Raw genomic sequence first — 15927 nt, forward strand, 5'->3', positions numbered from 1 at the left:
ACTGGTTATTCTGCTCTTCAGTAACTTGAACTAAAAGCTAGTGTTGGCTGAATTTTGTTATTTGCTAGTAATTACAGGTGTGGGGTAGCCACATTCATTGATTTCCTGTCCTTGCATATTTAAACTGGTGCATGTGAAATAATTCCTGCTTTAAAACTTCAGCTTGGCAAGCTAAGAACTTGGTTATATTCAACTGGACGATAAGAGAATTTAAGTACCTTTTATGCACTTTTTTTAAAAATACAGTATTTAAATTGATTTAAACTGTGTATGAAGGAGTGTTGAAGGAATTTTTAACTGGTTATTCTGCTCTTCAGTAACTTGAACTAAAAGCTAGTGTTGGCTGAATTTTGTTATTTGCTAGTAATTACAGGTGTGGGGGTAGCCACATTCATTGATTTCCTGTCCTTGCATATTTAAACTGGTGCATGTGAAATAATTCCTGCTTTAAAACTTCAGCTTGGCAAGCTAAGAACTTGGTTATATTCAACTGGACGATAAGAGAATTTAAGTACCTTTTATGCACTTTTTTTTAAAAATACAGTATTTAAATTGATTTAAACTGTGTATGAAGGAGTGTTGAAGGAATTTTTAACTGGTTATTCTGCTCTTCAGTAACTTGAACTAAAAGCTAGTGTTGGCTGAATTTTGTTATTTGCTAGTAATTACAGGTGTGGGGTAGCCACATTCATTGATTTCCTGTCCTTGCATATTTAAACTGGTGCATGTGAAATAATTCCTGCTTTAAAACTTCAGCTTGGCAAGCTAAGAACTTGGTTATATTCAACTGGACGATAAGAGAATTTAAGTACCTTTTATGCACTTTTTTTTAAAAATACAGTATTTAAATTGATTTAAACTGTGTATGAAGGAGTGTTGAAGGAATTTTTAACTGGTTATTCTGCTCTTCAGTAACTTGAACTAAAAGCTAGTGTTGGCTGAATTTTGTTATTTGCTAGTAATTACAGGTGTGGGGTAGCCACATTCATTGATTTCCTGTCCTTGCATATTTAAACTGGTGCATGTGAAATAATTCCTGCTTTAAAACTTCAGCTTGGCAAGCTAAGAACTTGGTTATATTCAACTGGACGATAAGAGAATTTAAGTACCTTTTATGCACTTTTTTTTAAAAATACAGTATTTAAATTGATTTAAACTGTGTATGAAGGAGTGTTGAAGGAATTTTTAACTGGTTATTCTGCTCTTCAGTAACTTGAACTAAAAGCTAGTGTTGGCTGAATTTTGTTATTTGCTAGTAATTACAGGTGTGGGGTAGCCACATTCATTGATTTCCTGTCCTTGCATATTTAAACTGGTGCATGTGAAATAATTCCTGCTTTAAAACTTCAGCTTGGCAAGCTAAGAACTTGGTTATATTCAACTGGACGATAAGAGAATTTAAGTACCTTTTATGCACTTTTTTTTAAAAATACAGTATTTAAATTGATTTAAACTGTGTATGAAGGAGTGTTGAAGGAATTTTTAACTGGTTATTCTGCTCTTCAGTAACTTGAACTAAAAGCTAGTGTTGGCTGAATTTTGTTATTTGCTAGTAATTACATGTGTGGGGTAGCCACATTCATTGATTTCCTGTCCTTGCATATTTAAACTGGTGCATGTGAAATAATTCCTGCTTTAAAACTTCAGCTTGGCAAGCTAAGAACTTGGTTATATTCAACTGGACGATAAGAGAATTTAAGTACCTTTTATGCACTTTTTTTTAAAAATACAGTATTTAAATTGATTTAAACTGTGTATGAAGGAGTGTTGAAGGAATTTTTAACTGGTTATTCTGCTCTTCAGTAACTTGAACTAAAAGCTAGTGTTGGCTGAATTTTGTTATTTGCTAGTAATTACAGGTGTGGGGTAGCCACATTCATTGATTTCCTGTCCTTGCATATTTAAACTGGTGCATGTGAAATAATTCCTGCTTTAAAACTTCAGCTTGGCAAGCTAAGAACTTGGTTATATTCAACTGGACGATAAGAGAATTTAAGTACCTTTTATGCACTTTTTTTAAAAATACAGTATTTAAATTGATTTAAACTGTGTATGAAGGAGTGTTGAAGGAATTTTTAACTGGTTATTCTGCTCTTCAGTAACTTGAACTAAAAGCTAGTGTTGGCTGAATTTTGTTATTTGCTAGTAATTACAGGTGTGGGGTAGCCACATTCATTGATTTCCTGTCCTTGCATATTTAAACTGGTGCATGTGAAATAATTCCTGCTTTAAAACTTCAGCTTGGCAAGCTAAGAACTTGGTTATATTCAACTGGACGATAAGAGAATTTAAGTACCTTTTATGCACTTTTTTTTTAAAAATACAGTATTTAAATTGATTTAAACTGTGTATGAAGGAGTGTTGAAGGAATTTTTAACTGGTTATTCTGCTCTTCAGTAACTTGAACTAAAAGCTAGTGTTGGCTGAATTTTGTTATTTGCTAGTAATTACAGGTGTGGGGTAGCCACATTCATTGATTTCCTGTCCTTGCATATTTAAACTGGTGCATGTGAAATAATTCCTGCTTTAAAACTTCAGCTTGGCAAGCTAAGAACTTGGTTATATTCAACTGGACGATAAGAGAATTTAAGTACCTTTTATGCACTTTTTTTAAAAATACAGTATTTAAATTGATTTAAACTGTGTATGAAGGAGTGTTGAAGGAATTTTTAACTGGTTATTCTGCTCTTCAGTAACTTGAACTAAAAGCTAGTGTTGGCTGAATTTTGTTATTTGCTAGTAATTACAGGTGTGGGGGTAGCCACATTCATTGATTTCCTGTCCTTGCATATTTAAACTGGTGCATGTGAAATAATTCCTGCTTTAAAACTTCAGCTTGGCAAGCTAAGAACTTGGTTATATTCAACTGGACGATAAGAGAATTTAAGTACCTTTTATGCACTTTTTTTAAAAAATACAGTATTTAAATTGATTTAAACTGTGTATGAAGGAGTGTTGAAGGAATTTTTAACTGGTTATTCTGCTCTTCAGTAACTTGAACTAAAAGCTAGTGTTGGCTGAATTTTGTTATTTGCTAGTAATTACAGGTGTGGGGGTAGCCACATTCATTGATTTCCTGTCCTTGCATATTTAAACTGGTGCATGTGAAATAATTCCTGCTTTAAAACTTCAGCTTGGCAAGCTAAGAACTTGGTTATATTCAACTGGACGATAAGAGAATTTAAGTACCTTTTATGCACTTTTTTTTAAAAATACAGTATTTAAATTGATTTAAACTGTGTATGAAGGAGTGTTGAAGGAATTTTTAACTGGTTATTCTGCTCTTCAGTAACTTGAACTAAAAGCTAGTGTTGGCTGAATTTTGTTATTTGCTAGTAATTACAGGTGTGGGGGTAGCCACATTCATTGATTTCCTGTCCTTGCATATTTAAACTGGTGCATGTGAAATAATTCCTGCTTTAAAACTTCAGCTTGGCAAGCTAAGAACTTGGTTATATTCAACTGGACGATAAGAGAATTTAAGTACCTTTTATGCACTTTTTTTTTAAAAATACAGTATTTAAATTGATTTAAACTGTGTATGAAGGAGTGTTGAAGGAATTTTTAACTGGTTATTCTGCTCTTCAGTAACTTGAACTAAAAGCTAGTGTTGGCTGAATTTTGTTATTTGCTAGTAATTACAGGTGTGGGGTAGCCACATTCATTGATTTCCTGTCCTTGCATATTTAAACTGGTGCATGTGAAATAATTCCTGCTTTAAAACTTCAGCTTGGCAAGCTAAGAACTTGGTTATATTCAACTGGACGATAAGAGAATTTAAGTACCTTTTATGCACTTTTTTTTAAAAATACAGTATTTAAATTGATTTAAACTGTGTATGAAGGAGTGTTGAAGGAATTTTAACTGGTTATTCTGCTCTTCAGTAACTTGAACTAAAAGCTAGTGTTGGCTGAATTTTGTTATTTGCTAGTAATTACAGGTGTGGGGTAGCCACATTCATTGATTTCCTGTCCTTGCATATTTAAACTGGTGCATGTGAAATAATTCCTGCTTTAAAACTTCAGCTTGGCAAGCTAAGAACTTGGTTATATTCAACTGGACGATAAGAGAATTTAAGTACCTTTTATGCACTTTTTTTTAAAAATACAGTATTTAAATTGATTTAAACTGTGTATGAAGGAGTGTTGAAGGAATTTTTAACTGGTTATTCTGCTCTTCAGTAACTTGAACTAAAAGCTAGTGTTGGCTGAATTTTGTTATTTGCTAGTAATTACAGGTGTGGGGTAGCCACATTCATTGATTTCCTGTCCTTGCATATTTAAACTGGTGCATGTGAAATAATTCCTGCTTTAAAACTTCAGCTTGGCAAGCTAAGAACTTGGTTATATTCAACTGGACGATAAGAGAATTTAAGTACCTTTTATGCACTTTTTTTAAAAGTACAGTATTTAAATTGATTTAAACTGTGTATGAAGGAGTGTTGAAGGAATTTTTAACTGGTTATTCTGCTCTTCAGTAACTTGAACTAAAAGCTAGTGTTGGCTGAATTTTGTTATTTGCTAGTAATTACAGGTGTGGGGGTAGCCACATTCATTGATTTCCTGTCCTTGCATATTTAAACTGGTGCATGTGAAATAATTCCTGCTTTAAAACTTCAGCTTGGCAAGCTAAGAACTTGGTTATATTCAACTGGACGATAAGAGAATTTAAGTACCTTTTATGCACTTTTTTTAAAAAATACAGTATTTAAATTGATTTAAACTGTGTATGAAGGAGTGTTGAAGGAATTTTTAACTGGTTATTCTGCTCTTCAGTAACTTGAACTAAAAGCTAGTGTTGGCTGAATTTTGTTATTTGCTAGTAATTACAGGTGTGGGGTAGCCACATTCATTGATTTCCTGTCCTTGCATATTTAAACTGGTGCATGTGAAATAATTCCTGCTTTAAAACTTCAGCTTGGCAAGCTAAGAACTTGGTTATATTCAACTGGACGTATAAGAGAATTTAAGTACCTTTTTATGCACTTTTTATTAAAAATACAGTATTTAAATTGATTTAAACTGTGTATGAAGGAGTGTTGAAGGAATTTTTAACTGGTTATTCTGCTCTTCAGTAACTTGAACTAAAAGCTAGTGTTGGCTGAATTTTGTTATTTGCTAGTAATTACAGGTGTGGGGTAGCCACATTCATTGATTTCCTGTCCTTGCATATTTAAACTGGTGCATGTGAAATAATTCCTGCTTTAAAACTTCAGCTTGGCAAGCTAAGAACTTGGTTATATTCAACTGGACGTATAAGAGAATTTAAGTACCTTTTATGCACTTTTTTTTAAAAATACAGTATTTAAATTGATTTAAACTGTGTATGAAGGAGTGTTGAAGGAATTTTTAACTGGTTATTCTGCTCTTCAGTAACTTGAACTAAAAGCTAGTGTTGGCTGAATTTTGTTATTTGCTAGTAATTACAGGTGTGGGGTAGCCACATTCATTGATTTCCTGTCCTTGCATATTTAAACTGGTGCATGTGAAATAATTCCTGCTTTAAAACTTCAGCTTGGCAAGCTAAGAACTTGGTTATATTCAACTGGACGATAAGAGAATTTAAGTACCTTTTATGCACTTTTTTTTAAAAATACAGTATTTAAATTGATTTAAACTGTGTATGAAGGAGTGTTGAAGGAATTTTTAACTGGTTATTCTGCTCTTCAGTAACTTGAACTAAAAGCTAGTGTTGGCTGAATTTTGTTATTTGCTAGTAATTACAGGTGTGGGGTAGCCACATTCATTGATTTCCTGTCCTTGCATATTTAAACTGGTGCATGTGAAATAATTCCTGCTTTAAAACTTCAGCTTGGCAAGCTAAGAACTTGGTTATATTCAACTGGACGATAAGAGAATTTAAGTACCTTTTATGCACTTTTTTTAAAAATACAGTATTTAAATTGATTTAAACTGTGTATGAAGGAGTGTTGAAGGAATTTTTAACTGGTTATTCTGCTCTTCAGTAACTTGAACTAAAAGCTAGTGTTGGCTGAATTTTGTTATTTGCTAGTAATTACAGGTGTGGGGTAGCCACATTCATTGATTTCCTGTCCTTGCATATTTAAACTGGTGCATGTGAAATAATTCCTGCTTTAAAACTTCAGCTTGGCAAGCTAAGAACTTGGTTATATTCAACTGGACGATAAGAGAATTTAAGTACCTTTTATGCACTTTTTTTTAAAAATACAGTATTTAAATTGATTTAAACTGTGTATGAAGGAGTGTTGAAGGAATTTTTAACTGGTTATTCTGCTCTTCAGTAACTTGAACTAAAAGCTAGTGTTGGCTGAATTTTGTTATTTGCTAGTAATTACAGGTGTGGGGTAGCCACATTCATTGATTTCCTGTCCTTGCATATTTAAACTGGTGCATGTGAAATAATTCCTGCTTTAAAACTTCAGCTTGGCAAGCTAAGAACTTGGTTATATTCAACTGGACGATAAGAGAATTTAAGTACCTTTTATGCACTTTTTTTTAAAAATACAGTATTTAAATTGATTTAAACTGTGTATGAAGGAGTGTTGAAGGAATTTTTAACTGGTTATTCTGCTCTTCAGTAACTTGAACTAAAAGCTAGTGTTGGCTGAATTTTGTTATTTGCTAGTAATTACAGGTGTGGGGTAGCCACATTCATTGATTTCCTGTCCTTGCATATTTAAACTGGTGCATGTGAAATAATTCCTGCTTTAAAACTTCAGCTTGGCAAGCTAAGAACTTGGTTATATTCAACTGGACGATAAGAGAATTTAAGTACCTTTTATGCACTTTTTTTTTAAAAATACAGTATTTAAATTGATTTAAACTGTGTATGAAGGAGTGTTGAAGGAATTTTTAACTGGTTATTCTGCTCTTCAGTAACTTGAACTAAAAGCTAGTGTTGGCTGAATTTTGTTATTTGCTAGTAATTACAGGTGTGGGGTAGCCACATTCATTGATTTCCTGTCCTTGCATATTTAAACTGGTGCATGTGAAATAATTCCTGCTTTAAAACTTCAGCTTGGCAAGCTAAGAACTTGGTTATATTCAACTGGACGATAAGAGAATTTAAGTACCTTTTTATGCACTTTTTTTAAAAATACAGTATTTAAATTGATTTAAACTGTGTATGAAGGAGTGTTGAAGGAATTTTTAACTGGTTATTCTGCTCTTCAGTTATTCCCACCCACCCGCCCTGTTTTTGTTTTGGTGTTAATCTTAGTGGCATTGAAACTGCCCGCCTCAGCCTGCCTCTGGGCCCATCTCATTTGCTCACCAACTGAGTGCAGTGAGATCATATTCTGATTTCAGGCACTCCTACTGTGTACAAAGAGAGCATCTGGGAAATAGAAAAAAAAAATTAAGCTTATTTCCTGCCTTTCTTGTTAAGTGGTACAGACTATTTGTAGGCTTCTGAGCCCCCAAGCCCTTCTGTGTTTGAGGGAAGCCTTCTAGCTTGTTTTTTTTTTTCTTGTAACTAGCCAGTTTTCTAGTTTCAGCACTCAAATCTGTTTCTTTGATCTCAGCACTTGTTCAGAAAAAAAAAAAAAAAAAAAAATTTCATCTGCTTTTACTGTATGTGTGTTTTTACCTACTTCTTTTTACTTTTGCATCATCTTAAAATACTCAATTGTATTTATTACTGCTTGGTGTAACTCATTCTAAGCCTTTTGGTTTAAACACTTGGGCTTCGGACCAGTTAGTTGTTTTGCACTGAGAGGTTTGTGGTCTGCACTGTTGTGGCAGAACAGGTAGCTTACATCCTTCTAGGTTGAGAACTGCTGATTGAGGGCTCAGTGTCTGTTATTCTAAAAGTGTATTAATTCTGGTTTAAGCACTTGGGCTTTCAAGCCAGTTATTTTACATTAAGAGGGTTCGTGGTCTGCACTCTTGTGGGAGGAGAGGCTGGACTCTGCCCTTCTGAGCTGGGAATTTCTGGTTAAAGGCTTATAGTGCATGCATATCTGAACTGTTTCTTACTGAAGTTGGTGCGCCTTGTTTGCTGTGGCATAGACTGGATTCGGGCCTGCTGGATCTAGCTTTGTTTGTGTAACTTGAGCACTAATCCAGACATTCTCTAAAGTATTCAATGGTATTTATTACTGCTTGGTTGTAACTTGATTAAAGTGTAGCTATCATTCAAGTCTTTTGGATTAAGCACTTGGGCTTCAGACCAGTTGTTTTACATTAGGAAGGTTTGTGGCAAGCACTGTGGTGGCAGGACAGGTAGCTTTCATCCTTCTAAGTTGGGAACTGCTGATTGAGAGCCCAGTGTCCAAGTGTATTAGTTCTGGTTTAGGCACTTGGGCTTCAGGCCAGTTATTTTACATTAAGAAGGTTCGTGGTCTGCACTCTTGTGGGAGAAGAGGCTGGACTCTGCCCTTCTGAGCTGGGAATTTTCTGGTTAAAGGTTTATAGTGCCTGAATATTTGAACTGTATCTTACTGAAATTGGTTCACCTTGTTTGCTCTAGCATAGACTAGATCCAGGCCTACTGAATCTAGCTTTGTTTATATGCTTGTTGTTTGTTTGCTTGTTATTTCCTGGAAGCTAATTCACCTAATACGCAACTTCTCAGCTTCTGTGGATCACTAGTGATATCTGCATTGCTTACTGTACTTATTTCCTTGTTTCACTTGAAAGAAAGTTACTGTTTGTCGCTTTTGCATTTAGTTACTTGTAACACATTGCACTCAAGTTACCTGGCACTTGCTCACTAAAGCAATTATATAAGTCAGCACTAAAAATTAAAAGCACTACACCCTCACTCCCCACTGGCCCTTGTTTTCAATTAAGGATTTCCCAATATTATTCTAGCATGTCCAAAGGTCAGTTGTCAATCTCCTCTCCGGTCCAGCTGGTGAATCTGGGAATCTTGAGGCAATGTTATAACTGCCTCATGTACACAGACAACCCTCTCCTCCTCCCACATAACACAAATACTTGCAGAGATGCAGCTATTTAGCCAAACTGGAGGCTGAGCTCTCTCAACTCAGGACTGGCAAGACCAGACAGGAGGAGAAGGCAACTACACACACCACAAAACCAGCCTCACATAATGCTACCACTCCACTGAATCAAACACATAAACACACAAAGACATACTCGGAGGCTCTGAGTAAAATTTACCTAAACAGCAGAGGCCTCCAAAGCAGACACCCAAACAACTGCTACCTCAAGACACCCCACAAGCAACACATAAACCACAAAAGCAGTGTGCAAAGCAGTCACAGCCCTTAAGGCCAAATACAACACCAAACATACTTGTCATAGGTGACTCCATAGTCAGACACACTGACGTCCCACTCACCAGGCTGAACAAGGAGAGGGTCACAGTAAGCTGCCTATCGGGCGCTAGAATCCGCCACATAACACAAGCACTGGTCACTCCACAGCAAGTACAAATATGACACAGTCATTGTCCATGCTGGTGTGAACGACCTGAGACGCACCTCCCTGGACTGCATGAAAAGAGACATAGAGGAGCTCTCTGATTATGTAGCCCAGGCAGGTATGACCCTAACCCTGAGCAGTATCCTTCCTTCACCAAGAATGATGCCACAATATAGAGACAAGATGATCAGCTTTAACAATTGGCTTAATGTCTGGTGTCATTCAAAGGGGATCCAGTGTCTGTCTGCCTGGGATGACATGCTTGACAAGCCACGCTGCTTCGCAAGGGACGGCTTGCACCTGTCACCCTGGGATTCCGGATATTGGCTAAGGCTCTTGCCACCCCATAGTGCCTTTTTAGGCAAGGCTCAAATTCTAAACCTACCACCCTAGAAAACAAAAATGGGAAGAAATTGAGGGTAATGCTGCTCAATGCCAGAAGTCTAAATCTCAAAATGCACGCACTCGAGGCCCTTCTCAGTATGGAGAACATCGATGTCTGTGCTGTAACTGAAACCTGGTTCAAGGCTCCTGAGAGCACCCCGGCACTATTAGGTTTTACCTCATATCATGCTCCGCCCCAAAACCCGGACCACTCCACAAAAGGAGGGGTGTATCCATATTCATAAAGGATACTCACACCTCCAGGTTGGTGGCAACGCATGAAGCTTCGGAAACCATCCAGGTGCAACTAACCATAGGCAAAACTGCTCTACAAATTGTAGCATGCTACAGGCCACCCTCTCAAACTCAGGAACCCCACACAGCCTTCCTGAAGACACTGGAGGGTATAAATGTATCTCCAAACACCATCATATTGGGTGACTTCAACTACCCGAATATAGACTGGGAACATTACTCAAGCCCTAACTTTCTAGCCCAACGGTTCCTGGAGTTCATAAATTAAATGCCATGGAACAGCTAGTCACTGTTCCCACGAGAGGAGAAAATATACTAGATCTCATTGTCACAAACATGGGGACAAAATGCTCCACACCGAAGTATATCCCTCATTGGTGAGATCTGATCATAAACTAATCTCACTGGAAATCCACATCCCGCCCCACCCCAAACAAAAAGACCATAGTGAAGAACTTCTCTAAAGCAAACTTCACACTACTCAAGACTGGTGTGGTATCCTTCAAGGCCCCTGAGTCAGAGGAAACCACAACCCAAGCTGCGGAAGCCCTTACAAATGCCTTCTATGAACACCTCCAGGACTGCATGGATCAGGCAATCCCAAATAAAACCAAGACTCTTTCCACAAAGGGCAAACGTCCAGTCTGGTGGACCCCAGCCATTAACAAACTTTACAATAAGAGGAGAAAGCTATTACATGATAGAACAAAATCCATAAAAGGGAAGTCACCCCTGATCATTATTAGTAAAAAAATACGAGCACTCATAAAATCAACTAAGGCCAATTTTGAGAGAAAAATTGCCATGGATTCAAAGGACAATCATAAGGCCTTTTTCAGCTATGTTAGGAACCTGGGTGGAAACTCACAGATATGCTCAGAATTAGTCCAAAATGATACAAAAATCACTGAACCCACAGACATTGCCAACATACTGGCAGACAGGTTCAGTGCAAACTTCACCCCTCTCCCCTAAAGGAGAGATAACTATCCCAGCCGAGTGTAGCCTCCCGGACATCTCAAATGCGCAGGTGAAAGCTGCTCTCTCTAAAGCTAAAAACACAGCATCAATGGGACCGGATGGTGTCCCCGGCTGTGTGCTACACGAGCTAAATGAGGAATTAAACCCGCACATAAGGCAGCTGTTTAATCTCAGCCTTACCACAGGATACGTGCCCAAGGAGTGGCGTGACGGCAACTGTGGTCCCACTCCACAAAGGTGGCGCCCACGGACCCTGGTAATTACCGCCCATAAGCTTAACAAGTCTAGTCTGCAAAGCTATGGAGAGGATCATAATGGAGCTCATAAACAAAGATATAGGGACTTGCAGACATTGGACCCGACCCAGTTTGGCTTTGTCAAGGGAAGATCATGCCTTTTGAACTTGGTCGACTTCTTCAAATAGTCACCAAGGCCATTGATGCGGGAAAGGCAGTCCATACAGCCTACCTTGACCTTGCAAAGGCTTTCGACACAATACCCCACTCGGTATTGTAGAAAAACTTACCAGCTTAAATGTAAACCCATATGTCACAAGATGGGTTGCAAACTGGCTTAAGGACAGAACCCACAGGGTTAGAGTTGCTGGCGCTGTGTCAGACTCCAAGCCGGTCACAAGTGGTGTCCCACAGGGCTCGGTCCTTGGCCCCCTATTGTTTGGCATCTACTTCTCAGAAGTACAGGCCAACATGGGAGGACTTTGGTTGACAAAGTTTGCAGATGACTGCAAACTGGGCGCCATAGTGGAAAGTGCATCGGACACGGATATCCTTCAGAAGGGACTCACGGAAACAGATAGCTGGTGCCAGAGCCATGGCCTGAAGTTAAACGCCAAAAATGTATAGTCATACCCTTCGGGAAAAACAAGGTAACCCCAAGCTACCATATAGGTGGCAATCCACTAAGCACAGAAGAGGTTATCAGGGACCTGGGGACCCAGGTTGACAGTGGCCTTTCTTTGACACTCACATTGCTAAAGTGGTTAGAAAGACCTTCTACATTGCCCACCTGATCATGAAGGGATTCACATCCAGATCTAGTGAGGTCATTGTTCCCCTGTACTCTTCACTTATCAGACCAATGATCGAGTACAATGCCCCATTCGGGATGTATCTCACCCGACATCTGCAGCAATTGGAGAGACCCCAAAAGTTCCTCACCAAAAGGATAAAGGGACTCCAAAATCTGTCATATGCTGCCAGATTGAAGAAACTCCAGCTCTATTCAGTCGCATACCGCCTGCTCAGAGGTGACATGTGCCTGACATACAAGGCCATGTCCAACCCGGAATTAATGGACATGCTCCACCTCAAAAATCCAAATCCACCAAAACCACTAGAGCAAGCGACTTAAACCTTAGCACGGATATAAATAGGACGTGCTGGAGGGATAGATTTATCACTCAGAGACTCCCTATGCTGTGGAATAAAATCCCGGTCCATGTGAGGCAGAGCACCTCGCTGACTCTGTTCAAGAGAAATCTAGACCTGTGGATGGGAGATCGTAGGTTTACCCCGGGAATCATCTCTGGGTCACTGCTGGACAGAGGCACAACAAACTAATGGGCACAGTATTTTTTCATATAAGGGGTGGCGTAAGCCACAATAATTTGGGCTAGGCTTATAAATGCCTTAGGGCAGATAGCCTAGTATAAACCTATGAACCTATGAACCTATGAGAAAAGACAATTTCTCTTCCTGTACATTTCTGCAGATAATACGTTATCAGAACCCCAGAAACAGGAGGTACAAGACAAAAGAAATATTCCCAGAACTGCCTTAAAATCTAACTTAAACAATAAAATTAACCCAACTCAGGAGAGAAAGTTAACTTGAAGCCCTGCATGATCCCTGAATCTCCTAGGAAGACAGTCCCAGATTTGAAAAAAGATGCTCCAGCTATGGATTTATACACATACACACACATGCACTTCACCCCACACCACCTTAGTCATGTGTGCTAACCCTTACCCTACACATTACAGTACTAAAACCCTTTTCCGTAACAGCATCACTTGTTTGTGTCTTTCGGCTTTTCCCGGTTAGGGGTCGCCAGAGCGGAACTCCGGTCCGCTAATGATTGGCAGTAGATTTTTTTACGTACTGGCTTGCTGGGCCTAACGCACAACCTTCAACGAAGGAACGCCCATTCACACATGTCGCCACACAGAAGATGCTCTAACTGAGAATCGAACGGGCAACGTCTAACCGTGAGGCGACAACGCTACCGCAGCACCACCACCGCAGTCCTTAACAGCATCACTAATTAAGGAAAAAGGACACAGAACATCCACACCACCAGTCAGGCTAAGTTTCTGAGATTCTAACTACCAGACTTGAGTTCTAGTATTGGCTTTACTTGATTGACTGCGGTGGTGGTGCTGCGGTAGCGTTGTCGCCTCATAGCAAGATGCTGTCCCGTTTGATTCTCAGCTAGAGCGTCTTCTGTGTGGAGGCATACATGAATGGTGCGTGCCTTCGTTGAAGGTTGTGCCATCAGGGCTGGTAACCCAGCACATAAAAATCCACTACCAATAATTAGCGGACCGGAGTTCCGCTGTGGCTACCCCTAACCGGGAAAAGCCGAAAGACACAAACAATTGGCTTTACTTGATTGCCTCCCTCTCTAACACATCTGCTATGTTTAACACAGCTACATCCAACCAGGGTCTTTAGGTCAGGAATCTTGAGAGGTGTGATACACAAGCTTTTCATAAAAAGGGAAGAAAAAAGCTTTTTATTTAAATTCTACTTAAATGTTTTAAATTGCATTTATAGTGGCCTATTTGGTGGTACATTTTTGTACTTCTGTGTTTATCCATTAATCTCTCTACATTTTTTAGTTTGTTTTGGGGCCTTAATCTTGTAGCTTCATCTGAAGCTGTGTGAAGATTGTGTATTACTGCATGATTTTAGCATTGTTTACACCTTACACTGCACTTTTTTCCATAATTAGAATTACATATAAAAGGTAGCTTTTTTCTGTTTTGATCCCAATCTTGTCAATGTTGTAGCCTCTGTCATAGCTGCGGCAAGATCATGATCCGTTGCCAGATATCAGGCTCATTTAGTCATTTATTACAGCATTAATGATAAATTTCTCCTTGGGGTGCTGTCTTAGTCTGTTAGGTTTGCAGCAGTGGCAGTGTTGTGAATTCTGCTTCAGGGTTTGTACTTCAGTGCTTTTTATAGCTGTTTATACCTGCTTAAAGTTAAATTACACTGCCTTTCTATTTACCTAGCTACTGTTTTTTTTTACTATTCCTTGAGTCCCTGCCCCCACTGAGGCATTAAGCTAAAAGTTTCTGAAATAATAGCCACAGGACTTGAGCTCCATTTTGGATATTTCCCCAGTTTAGAGTTGTATTCCAGTAATCTGGTGCCTTAATCTCCACTGGCATTGTGGTAGTGGCAGTAATGTAAATTTTGCTCCAGGATTTGTGCTTCAATATTTTTATAGTTGTATTTGCATAGAGTTGCATTACATTGCCTTAATGTTTACCTTGCTACCGTTTTTCCCCTGCTCATTGAGTCTGCCCCATGCCCTCCCACTGAGCCATTAATCTAGAAGTTTCTAAAATTCCAGCCACAACCACCCCTCACAACCTTTTCTTACAAATATATATATATATGGATCTAGGACTTTTGAACGAAAGTTCAAAAGCCCGAATCCATTACCACCGAACACACTTTAACGAAAGCGCTTTCATCGAAAAAAGCGCTTTTGTTAAAGTATGTTAAAAAGAAAAAACATAAAATCCCCCCCCCCCCCACTTTAATATTCTCACTCCAAGGTCGCACTACAGTGGGGAAAATGGAATGTTCCCTTACTGCACCATAGTACGACCAGAACAAGCAGCATACTTGCACAAAAGTGCTGCTTTGGTGAACATCCACCAAAAGGGCAAATATCTATCTCAGCAGAGTGTTGCCCCCCTGACATCTCAGATGCTCAGGTAAGAGCCGCCCTCTCCAAAGCAAAAAACACAGCATCAATGGGACCAGATGGTGTCCCGGGCTGCGTCCTACATGAACTCCAAGAAGAGCTAAACCCAAACATAAAACTACTGTTCAGTCTCAGCCTTACTACAGGATATGTACCCAAAGAGTGGCGTACAGCAACAGTGGTCCTTCTCCACAAAGGTGGTGCCTCAACGGATCCTGGAAACTATCGCCCCATAAGCCTGACTAGCTTGGTCTGCAAAGCTGTGGAAAGGATCATCATGGACCTCATAAATAAAGATATTGGGGACCTACAGACACTGGATCCTACCCAGTTCAGCTTTGTTAAGGGCAGATCCTGCCTCTTAAACCTGGTCGATTTCTTTGAAACAGTCACCAAGGCCATTGACGAGGGAAGGTGGTCCACACAGCCTACCTGGACCTCGCAAAAGCCTTCGATACAATACCCCACTTGGGCATTATAGATAAGCTCACCAGCTTAAATATAAACCCCTATGTCACTAGATGGGTTGCAAACTGGCTCAAGGACAGAACCCACATGGTTAGAATTGCTGGAGCCATGTCAGACTCCAAACCAGTTACAAGTGGCATCCCACAAGGCTCAGTCCTGGGACCTCTCTTGTTCGGTATATATTTCTCGGAGGTACAGGTCAACATGGAAGGACTGTGGCTGACCACGTTCGCAGATGACTGCAAACTGGGCGCCATAATCGACTCTCTAGCTGACACAAGCATCCTCCAAAAGGGCCTCATAGAAGCAGACAACTGGTGCCAGAGCCATGGCCTCAAGCTAAACGCCAAAAAGTGTATAGTCATCCCCTTTGGCAAAAACAAAGTGCCCACAAATTACCACATAGGTGGTAATCCATTAAGTAAGGAAGAAGTAATTAGGGACCTGGGGACCCAAGTTGATTGCAATCTCTCATTTGACAACCACGAGGCCAAAGTGGTTAGAA

General features: G+C 39.3%; 1 protein-coding gene across 2 annotated transcripts in view; it reads left to right on the forward strand.

Annotated features, from left to right (window-relative positions):
- Nucleotides 1–15927, forward strand: part of DNAJC1 (DnaJ heat shock protein family (Hsp40) member C1) — a 2872711-nt gene that overhangs the window by 982119 nt on the left and 1874665 nt on the right. The window lies entirely within an intron of this gene.

This window comes from Protopterus annectens, chromosome 3.part0, assembly GCF_019279795.1.
Source record: "Protopterus annectens isolate FY-2018-M chromosome 3.part0, PAN1.0, whole genome shotgun sequence".
Taxonomy (NCBI): Eukaryota; Metazoa; Chordata; order Ceratodontiformes; family Protopteridae; genus Protopterus; species Protopterus annectens.